This window comes from Myotis davidii, unplaced genomic scaffold (assembly GCF_000327345.1).
Source record: "Myotis davidii unplaced genomic scaffold, ASM32734v1 scaffold97, whole genome shotgun sequence".
Taxonomy (NCBI): Eukaryota; Metazoa; Chordata; class Mammalia; order Chiroptera; family Vespertilionidae; genus Myotis; species Myotis davidii.
Genome location: NW_006289392.1, coordinates 2,458,320 through 2,467,121, shown reverse-complemented (window position 1 = coordinate 2,467,121; position 8,802 = coordinate 2,458,320). Strand labels below are relative to the sequence as shown.

At 50.6% G+C, this 8,802-nt stretch overlaps 1 long non-coding RNA gene across 3 annotated transcripts in view; it reads right to left on the bottom strand.

Annotated features, from left to right (window-relative positions):
• Positions 1-6,074: 6,074 nt before the first annotated feature.
• LOC107182761 overlaps positions 6,075-8,802 on the bottom strand; it is a 53,717-nt gene continuing 50,989 nt past the window's right edge. Inside the window, exons 3-4 of one of the 3 annotated variants that reach the window (XR_001513489.1) lie at positions 8,187-8,502; positions 6,075-6,876 (exon numbers count right to left, since the gene is read on the bottom strand). This is a non-coding gene — a long non-coding RNA (uncharacterized LOC107182761). The remainder of the gene's footprint in view (positions 6,877-8,186; positions 8,503-8,802) is intronic. The other 2 variants (XR_001513488.1, XR_001513490.1) reach the window with 2 other exon arrangements.

Below are 8,802 nucleotides of genomic sequence, written 5' to 3'. Positions count from 1 at the left end.
CTCACCTGTGGCCTCACCACCTTCGCTGAGGGGGGTGGTGACCCCTTTAGTTCCTGGCCAGGACACCCTTTTAGGGAGTCTGCCTGGGATTTCATTCCTGAGAATCCAGAGGACGGGCTGCAGAGGTGGCTGAAGGCGGTGTTTGTTCAGATAAGGCTGGGGTGTTCATCGCAGGGATATGTTCCTTTCAGGAGATCAAAAGAAAGACAAGAACAGCCACAGAACACTCCTTATTTACACTCATCTGATGTTCCAGGCCACATTCTTCCCCTTGCCCTCTGACCCCCACGTCCTGCACCATCTGAGGGCGCCTGACCCTGGAGCTGGCAGATGGAAAGCATCCTGTGATTCTTAAATCTCACCCACCACTTGGGAGTCCCCTGGGGAGCAAGCCCTTGGGATGACCTCGGTGGCCTCCAGAACATGCGCCCCCCACCACCAGCTGCCAGGGGTGACGAGGAGACTCCCTGCCCACGTCCTCTCTGCCCTGGGGAGCTCAGGACTGGGAGACTCAAGGACAGGGGAGGGTGAGCCAGGAATGTGCCTCCCAGCATGAAGGACAGTTGCAGTTCTTATCTGTTCCCGCTGACCTCAGGGCAAGAGGGGAGGACTTGGGCCAAAGGCTGGAAAGAACCTCCCGACTCACAGGGAGGTGGTGCAGGCGCCACTGTGGAGTTTGAGTGGAGTGGGCCCTTTGCTGGGAGCTCCCCACACCCGCTCCTGTCCGAACGCTGCCCCAGCCCTGTTCCTTGGCTGAGGCCTGAGACTGTGAGGTACCAACTCCAAGACAGGAAAGAGGCGAGTGCAGCTGGGAGAAGGGCTGAAACAGAAACCACTCTGAACAAGTGAGATAATGGACACAAGCGTCTTAGGAAATATGTGATTTAGTTGTAAAATATGGAGAATTACTGCTCTCATCAGCTCACCTTCCCACTCAGAGGGGACAAGGAAGGTGTCCTCGTGCCGGGAGGGAGAGCCAGGTGATACTGAAGATCCCTTCCACTTCAAAGGGTCTATGTTATAGTTTCATCTTTCCGCCAATGAACTTCACTCAACCCACTCTTCCTTCGAGCAAGGCAAGGACTCAGCGTGTGTGAGCCGGCAGCTCTCCGGACACTTAGAATAAAAGCTGACCCAGGGCCCTGACCGGTTTGGCTCAGTGGACAGAGCGTCGACCTGTGAACTGAAAGGTCCCAGGTTCGATTCCGGTCAAGGGCATGTACCTTGGTTGGGGACACTTCCCCAGTAGGAGGTGTGCAGGAGGCAGCTGATCGATGTTTCTCCCTCATCGATGTTTCTAACTCTCTATCCCTCTCCCTTCCTCTCTGTAAAAATAATCAATAAAATATATATTTTTTTAAACAAAGCTCACCCAATGCCACCACATGGAGGGACATTATGCTGAGTGGATTAAGCTGGTCAACAAAAGAGAAATACTATAGGATTCCACCTACATAAAACACTGAGCAGTCAAGTGTAGGAAGACAGTGGAATGATGGCTTCCAGGGGCTGGAAGGGGGGTGGGGAATGGAATTAGTGCTTAATGGGGACAGAAGTTCAGTTTGGGAACATAAGGAAGTGGTGACGGTAGCACGACAATGTGAATGTACTTGATGCCACTACACTGTCCACTTACAGTGGTAAATTTTAGTCATGTCTATTTTACCGCAGTAAAACCAAGAACGAAAACTGACATCAGGACACACGGCTGCTAAGTAATAAATTCCTATCCGAACCTAGGACTAGGCTTTAGCCACTGAAATGGGCTGTTTCTCCTGACAAACTGCCGCCGTTGCTCTGTGGGAGGGAAGGCTGTCCTGTGTGACACCCCCTCAGTGAGGGCAGGGTGCCCGCGGGCCCCCTCGGCACCTGGCATCCTGCCCACACACCTGGGCTCTGAGGACTCGCCGAGGCTGCACACGGGGAGGAATTGCTTCTCACTCCCTCTTGCTGCAGCGCAACCTTCCTTCACCTTCCCGCTTTAAAGTCTTAATCAAGTGGCAGATGAGAGGAACTGATCCATGCAGAGGACAGAAGGTTTGACAAGACGTGTGGCAGCCGCTGCTGCTCTCCTCCCCCGCCCCCGAGCCGCCGCCCCGCCAAAGAGAAAGACCGGGGAGACAGAAAAAGAAAGAGAAAAAGGCAAGAGTGATTTTGTACCCTTAAGCCTCGACAGCCGCAGTTCAAAAGACCAATCTTTACTGAAAATAAATTTAAAGGAGAATTTTTGATGTACATTATGGTCTCTGGTGGAAGACAAGAGCGCTGCCGGCGGTATATGGAGTTATGCGAAGCCAAAGTGGGATTACTTAAAAGTGTCTGTAGTGCTTTGATTAACTGGTGTGTATTTTATTTTTATACGACACAATCACAGGCCTGTATTGATAATATCTTGCTATTATTGTTTGACACTTGAATCTCCCTTTTTCTTATGACTTGGAAGCAGGCTTTGTTCAGTCTGGGGCGAGGGGCAAAGGGTCAGGATGATCCAAAGAGGTAAGAGGGAGATGTGCCCACCACCCCAGACTTTTTCCATGCAATGCGCAAAAGCCCTCAGACCTGTCCCAGGAAGCTAAGCCACTGGAGCTCAGACGTGGGGACTCGAGGAGCTGGCCAAGGCCCTGTGCTGTAAGCAAGCCCAACCCACCTTCTGCGATGCCCTGTGTGTCTGGGAAACAGTCCCCCATGAGGGCACCCTCTGGGAATAAGGCTCCATGCCAGACACTAAGCTCCAAACCCACCTTTCTATGGTTTGCTTTGGGGTGCTGGGCTGGGACTCTGCAAATTGCATTTCTCCTTGGCCACTGGGCTCCTGTTTGGTTTTGTCAATAGGAGGAGCTAGAGCAGCCGTGGGCAAACTACGGCCCGCGGGCCGGATCCGGCCAGTTTGAAATGAATAAAACTAAAAAAAAAAAAGACCGTACCCTTTTATGTAATGATGTTTACTTTGAATTTATATTAGTTCACACAAACACTCCATCCATGCTTTTGTTCCGGCCCTCCGGTCCAGTTTAAGAACCCATTGTGGCCCTTGAGTCAAAAAGTTTGCCCACCCCTGAGCTAGAGCAAGACCTGAAAGCTGGGGGAGGGGAGAAAGGATTTGCTCCTTCCTATCCACCTGCTGTTTCTGCCTCTGTTGCCCCAGCACAGGTGCCCTTGCCCAGCGGCAGCAGTGGCTTCCGGGCACCAACTTCCTTTGGCTCTCACAGTACCAACCTCACCGCAGCCCCGAGGTCCCAGCACCAGCCAGGCAGTGTCCCCTGGGAAGGCGGAGTCCCAGCTCTGCAGAGCCCTGAGTGACTCTCACCTCCTGAGACAGGAGTGGGTGGGGCGCAGTCGGCTCAGAGCGCTGAGCGTGGCCTTGCCTTCCAGCTCCGGGGTGTCAGCAGTGCTGCCCCATTCAGGGCTGGATCCCAGCTCTTCAGGGTCCTGTCTTTGTTCATCCAGATCTAGGTGATAGCTGCTGGCCACTGTCAGTGCCCAGTGCCATGGTTAAGAATGTCAAGAAACTGATGTAAAATCACCTCAGAAGCAATGCCGGGACCCCAAAGGATATATGTTCTTGGAAACAAAGTTGTTCTGAGCAGCGAGCTCCGTTCTCCTTCATCCGGAAGCAAAGATGGCGCTGGGGAGTGGCTGGGCTGCATTCCTGAGCCTCACAGAACCCAGGAGAGTCCCATGGAGCCATGCCAGGGAGGAACTGTGAGGGTGGTGGCTGCATGGAGCCATGCCAGGGAGGAACTGTGAGGGTGGTGGCTGAGAGGACTGCAGAGTCTCACACCGCACTCGGGAGGACATGGCCTGCACCTTTAAGATGTGGCAGGGATAAATCCAGTCAGTCCTTTGCTCTTGGAGCCCTTGGGGACAAGGAAATGGCCACTGGAATGTATCTTTGTTTATAGAACGGACAGAGCAGCTGTTTTCCTTGCTGGCTTTTCCCAGCTGTCACCCCCCCTCCCTCCCCCTCCGGTGGCACTCACAGGGACACACTCAGAGATGTTTTCTTTCTAATTTCCAGAGATCTTTCAAGTGCCAGTCTGACTCCCCCACACTGGCTCCTTGCATCCCTGCTTTATACCTGCCAACCTCACCCGCTGCTCTGAGTGCCCTGCCTGAAGCCTGGGCAGAGAGTTCTCTTGCTGGCCTCACCCCCCGCATCCACTGGCGGCTGAAAGTGGAAGCAGGGTCTCCGTTATCCCTGTGCCCCTGGGTGTGTGTCTGAGGCCGGAGGGCACACTCCCGGGCTCATGGCGGTGGCCTTTCTGCCTTCCCCGCTGCCCTGGCACGGTGTGGGGCCCTCGTGGTCCTTTCATCCCCCACCCCACCCCAAGCCGGATTCTGTCTAAACTTCAGCCAAACCTGGTGCAGAGCCCTCTATTCCTGAAACACGCCTGTGAACTTCCTTTGACACTGAGCCGTGTGGCCCCGCTCACTCGGGCAGACCCTCTGAGCACAGTGGAGTCAGAAGACCGGCCTCTTACTGGCAGTGTGGTTCTGGCCAATTGATGGCTCTCTCTGAGGCCCAGCTTTCTCCCTGTCTATTTCACAAGGCTGCTGTCAGGTCAAATACTATAATATACATGAAAGCATTTTTTAAAAATATATTTTTATTGATTTCAGAGAGGAAGGAAGAGGGAGAGACAGAAACATCCATGATGAGAGAGAATCATTGATCGGCTGTCTCCTGCATGCCCCCACTGGGGATCGAGCCCACAACCGAAGCATGTACCCTTGATGGGAATTGAAGCTGGGAGCCTTCAGTCTACCACCAACGCTCTATCCACTGAGCCATGCCAGCCTGAACCATGATTGCATTTTTACACAGGAAAGCCCTGTACAAATGGGAGGTAACATCACTGCAACAGTTGCTGTCCAAGCCACTCACCATGTTATTATCTAAGTCCTCCTTCTGGTGTTTTTGACTCATCCCCTTTCGCTCTGCCTGGTTGGGCAATGCTGTAGATCTCTCCCTGGGGCTGCAGTTGCACAGAGGAGGCTGAGGTAGCCGCATGTCTTCACTCTTGATTCTCAGAATCCACAGGGCTCTGGCCCACCCAGCTCCCCTGGGGTGGCCTGGGCTTCCCCTCAGGGGCCATACTTTCAGGCCTATCCAGGCCCAACTGTGGAGCCGCTTCAGGATGGGCTGGCGGGAGCCCTACCAGTGGCTGCATGAACCATAACGGCGTGTGGTCCATCATGCAGGTCAGGGTGTCAGGGGAGGAGCCCCGGCCCGACCTCAGAGCTCCCTGAGTTATTTACTGCCTCTGGCGTCATGGGCTCATTTGGGCCTTTGCCCAGCCCTGGGCAAATGGCTTCACCCCTTCTCCCCCGGGGCTCTTCCTTTTCTACCTCACAGGAATAAATGATGGGGAGGGAGAACAAATTGAAGCACTGCTATACTGTGCCGTGTACTAAATTCTGCAGTAAAAAACTACTGTAGGTTGAAGAGAGGTCTCCCGCCTTGAAGGAGCTGTTAAGAATGGAAACGCTCACCCATGGGAACAATGCTAGACCCTACACTCCTGTCCAGCTCGTGCTAAAACAGAGCCATGCAGACGGGCCTCAAATCGGGGGACGATTAACGGAATCAGTGAATATTTCTTAGAGAGTGTCAATTTTTTTTAAAAACCTGTGTTTTGCAGAAAATAAGAAAAATGATAAGTGAAATGAAGAAGAAAAAATTACCTATAATTTCTATCTGAAGATAACCACTGTCTACAGGTTGATATATGTCCTTGTAGACATTTTTGATGCATGTATTTATATTCATGCAATTCTAATAAAAATCAAATTATTCTTGGTATATTATTTTATAACCTACTTTTTAAACTTAATTTCATATATATATGTATATATATCTTCATTATTTTTAATAACTAGTAAGTATTCTATGATACGAATATAAAAGAGAATGTGTCATTTTGCTTCTGGTCCTCTAATATTGGACATCCAGAGAGCGCCGGCTCTGTGCCACCTCAAACATTGCTGTGTGGCACCCTGGCAGTTGCCTTTTTATGTACATGTGATTGTGGCTTTAGGCTAAACTCCTAGAAAAAAATTACTGAGTTTAAGGGTTAACATGTTTCTAAGGCATTTATTCCCCCTTACATTTTGCATCAAAGTACACTCATAACCAACAGAAAAATTATCAAGTGTTAGATTCGGCTTTGAAAGTAGAGAGAAATGTGGATTGAACACTAGGCATGGAGACAACTTTGCAGGAGGAAAGCAAGTACGAGGCACTGAGATGGAGTCTAAACAAGTCATTCCTTTATTCAATGAACATTTGTTAACATGACTGGGCCAGGCACTGTGCTCAGCTCTGAGGTATAAAGACAAGATCTTTGAGACACTCATCAGAATGGAATTAGAAGGGACGTGGCTTTGGGTTCAGCCGAGCATCTGTGCTGGGAGAATGGAAAGTAGTGGGGAAGTGCCTGAGTGACGGCCGTCGAAGGCCTGGCTAAGTGGTAGGGAGACGGGCTGGTTCTGACCGCCCTGGAGTGACATCCGTCCAGGGATGAGTGCTTGGGTCACAGATGCCTGGATTGCAATCTGGTTTAGCCACCAAGTCTGGCCACAGGACCCAAATAGGTGATTTGACCTTTAGAGCCTCATTTCTCCAACTGCTGTGAAGATACAATAAGCTAAAGTGTGTTAAGGGCTCAGCAGAAGTAAATGCTCAGTAACAATTAGGCATCATTCTTATGTTGAAAGGTGAAGAGAGGTTCATGCGGGTCTAAGAAGATGTAATGGTCCCCACATCTTTGGTCCAATGGCAGGCTGGATTCTGGCCAATCCATGCTCTCTGAATAGCTTATGGGCTCTGCTCATGGGGACTTCATAAGGGCTGACCTGGGTGGTGCAGCTGGTTCTCTGAAAAGGCATAAGAGCAAGATAGATGATAGATAGATAGATAGATAGATAGATAGATAGATAGATAGATAGATAGATATAAATAGATATAGATAATAGATAGATAATAGATAGCTAGATAGATAGATAGATAGATCTGAGAAAAATTAGGAACACCCCCAACCTAAGTGACCCATGAGGCCGAGAAGGGGTCACTATGTGTCCCAGCGCTCCGCTTGCCTGGTGGTCACATGTCGGACAAGCTCTGTGGAGGCCTCCTCAGAGGCTCTCCTCCAGTCTCCACGCAGCAGGGGCTGCCAGGCATCTGTGAGCCTATGATTTGCCTATTTGGCCAATGACAACCTGTCAATCTCCCCCAGTGTCACTTCCGATAAACAACTCGGAGAGAGTGACACCTGGATACATCAATTCCATCTCACATTCCCTAGATGCCTCCCAGCTCCTGATCACCAGGGTGACTCATGGCCAGACGTGAGTGCTGCTGGCCAAGATGAGGGGAGGAGGGGATCTGAAGTCCCTGTCAGAGGCCTGGGTCCCAGGCTGGCCCTCCACCAACCTTCCTGCGGCTCTTAAAGAGGCACCGAACCTCTTTTTGATGCTATAACTGCAGACATCTCTGTCCACCGGTAAGAAGACACATTAAACAATCAGAGAATGTTAACCAAAAAGGGGAGGGAGGTTTTCAAGATCGTCAGGTTTAACTGTATTTATATTCATCCATTGAACAAATATTTATTGAACGTCCATTATGTGCTAGTGTTGGGGAATATATCAGTGAGCAAACAGACCAAAAAAAAAAAAATCTATACTCCTGGGGCTTACAGTCTAATGGAAAGAGACAGATAGTAAACAAAATAAATAAGTACAATATATAGCATATTAGGTGTGATAAGTGCTAGGGAGCAAAACAAAGCAGAAAGAAAGGAATGGAGAGAATTTGGACTTAACTTTAAGTAGGGTAGTTAGGGATGACCTCATGGAGAACATGATATTTGAAGACGGAGAAGATGATATTTGAGTGAAGCCAGGGAGCAAGCCGCGAGGCTCCCTGGGGAAAGTGGGTTCTGGCAGAGGAAACAGGGGGAGACCCCGAGGCAGGAATGTCCCCGTGTGCGCGGGAAGTGCAGGTTCCGCGTGGCTGGGAGAGGTGCAGGACCCATGAGCAGCTCCTGCAGGAAAGCACTTGGGATTTTCTCCCGAGGGAGCCGCGAGGAGATCGTGAACAGAGTGATGTGGTGTGATTTGGATTTTAACAGGATCGTTCTGGTGCTGTATTGAGAATAATACCAACAATAACAACGTATGCTTACATAGCACTTACGATGTGCCAGGCACCATTTTAAGTTCCTTGTCCATCTAAACTAGTCTTCACAGGAGCCTGACAAAGTCCAGTCTATTACTGCTCCCACTTTCCAGCTGAAAAGCCAGGCAAAGAGGCCTGATAAGGAGCTCGCCTGGTGCACGCAGCTCGCAAGTACAGAGCCAGGTTGTGAGTGGAGGCAGGTGGCTCCCAGTTCGGTCATTTCCCCGGCCTGCATCAGCACGGGGTGATGGTGTTGCGGGGAGAGCGGACCCCATTCTGGCTGTATCTGAAGGTGGAACCAACGGGTATTATTGTCAGATGAGCTGTGGGGTGGAAGCAAAGAGAGGAGTCACACTTTTGTTTTCACGTGAGCAGCTGGACAGATGGAGTTGCTTTTAACTGAGGCAGAGAAACTGGAGGGAGGAGGTCGAGCAGGGGCAGGGGTCATGCTCTGCAGGGTTCCTATCGGACATCGAGATATAGGAGAGATGGACCTGGCAGAAACTGAGAGTCTCAAGGATTTGCTCAGTGTCGTGGAGCTAATTACTGAAAGGGTTAAACCGTTCACGCATGAGGTTTCCCCCATCTTTGCCCTGCTCCGCACATTTCCATTCTCGGGGTGG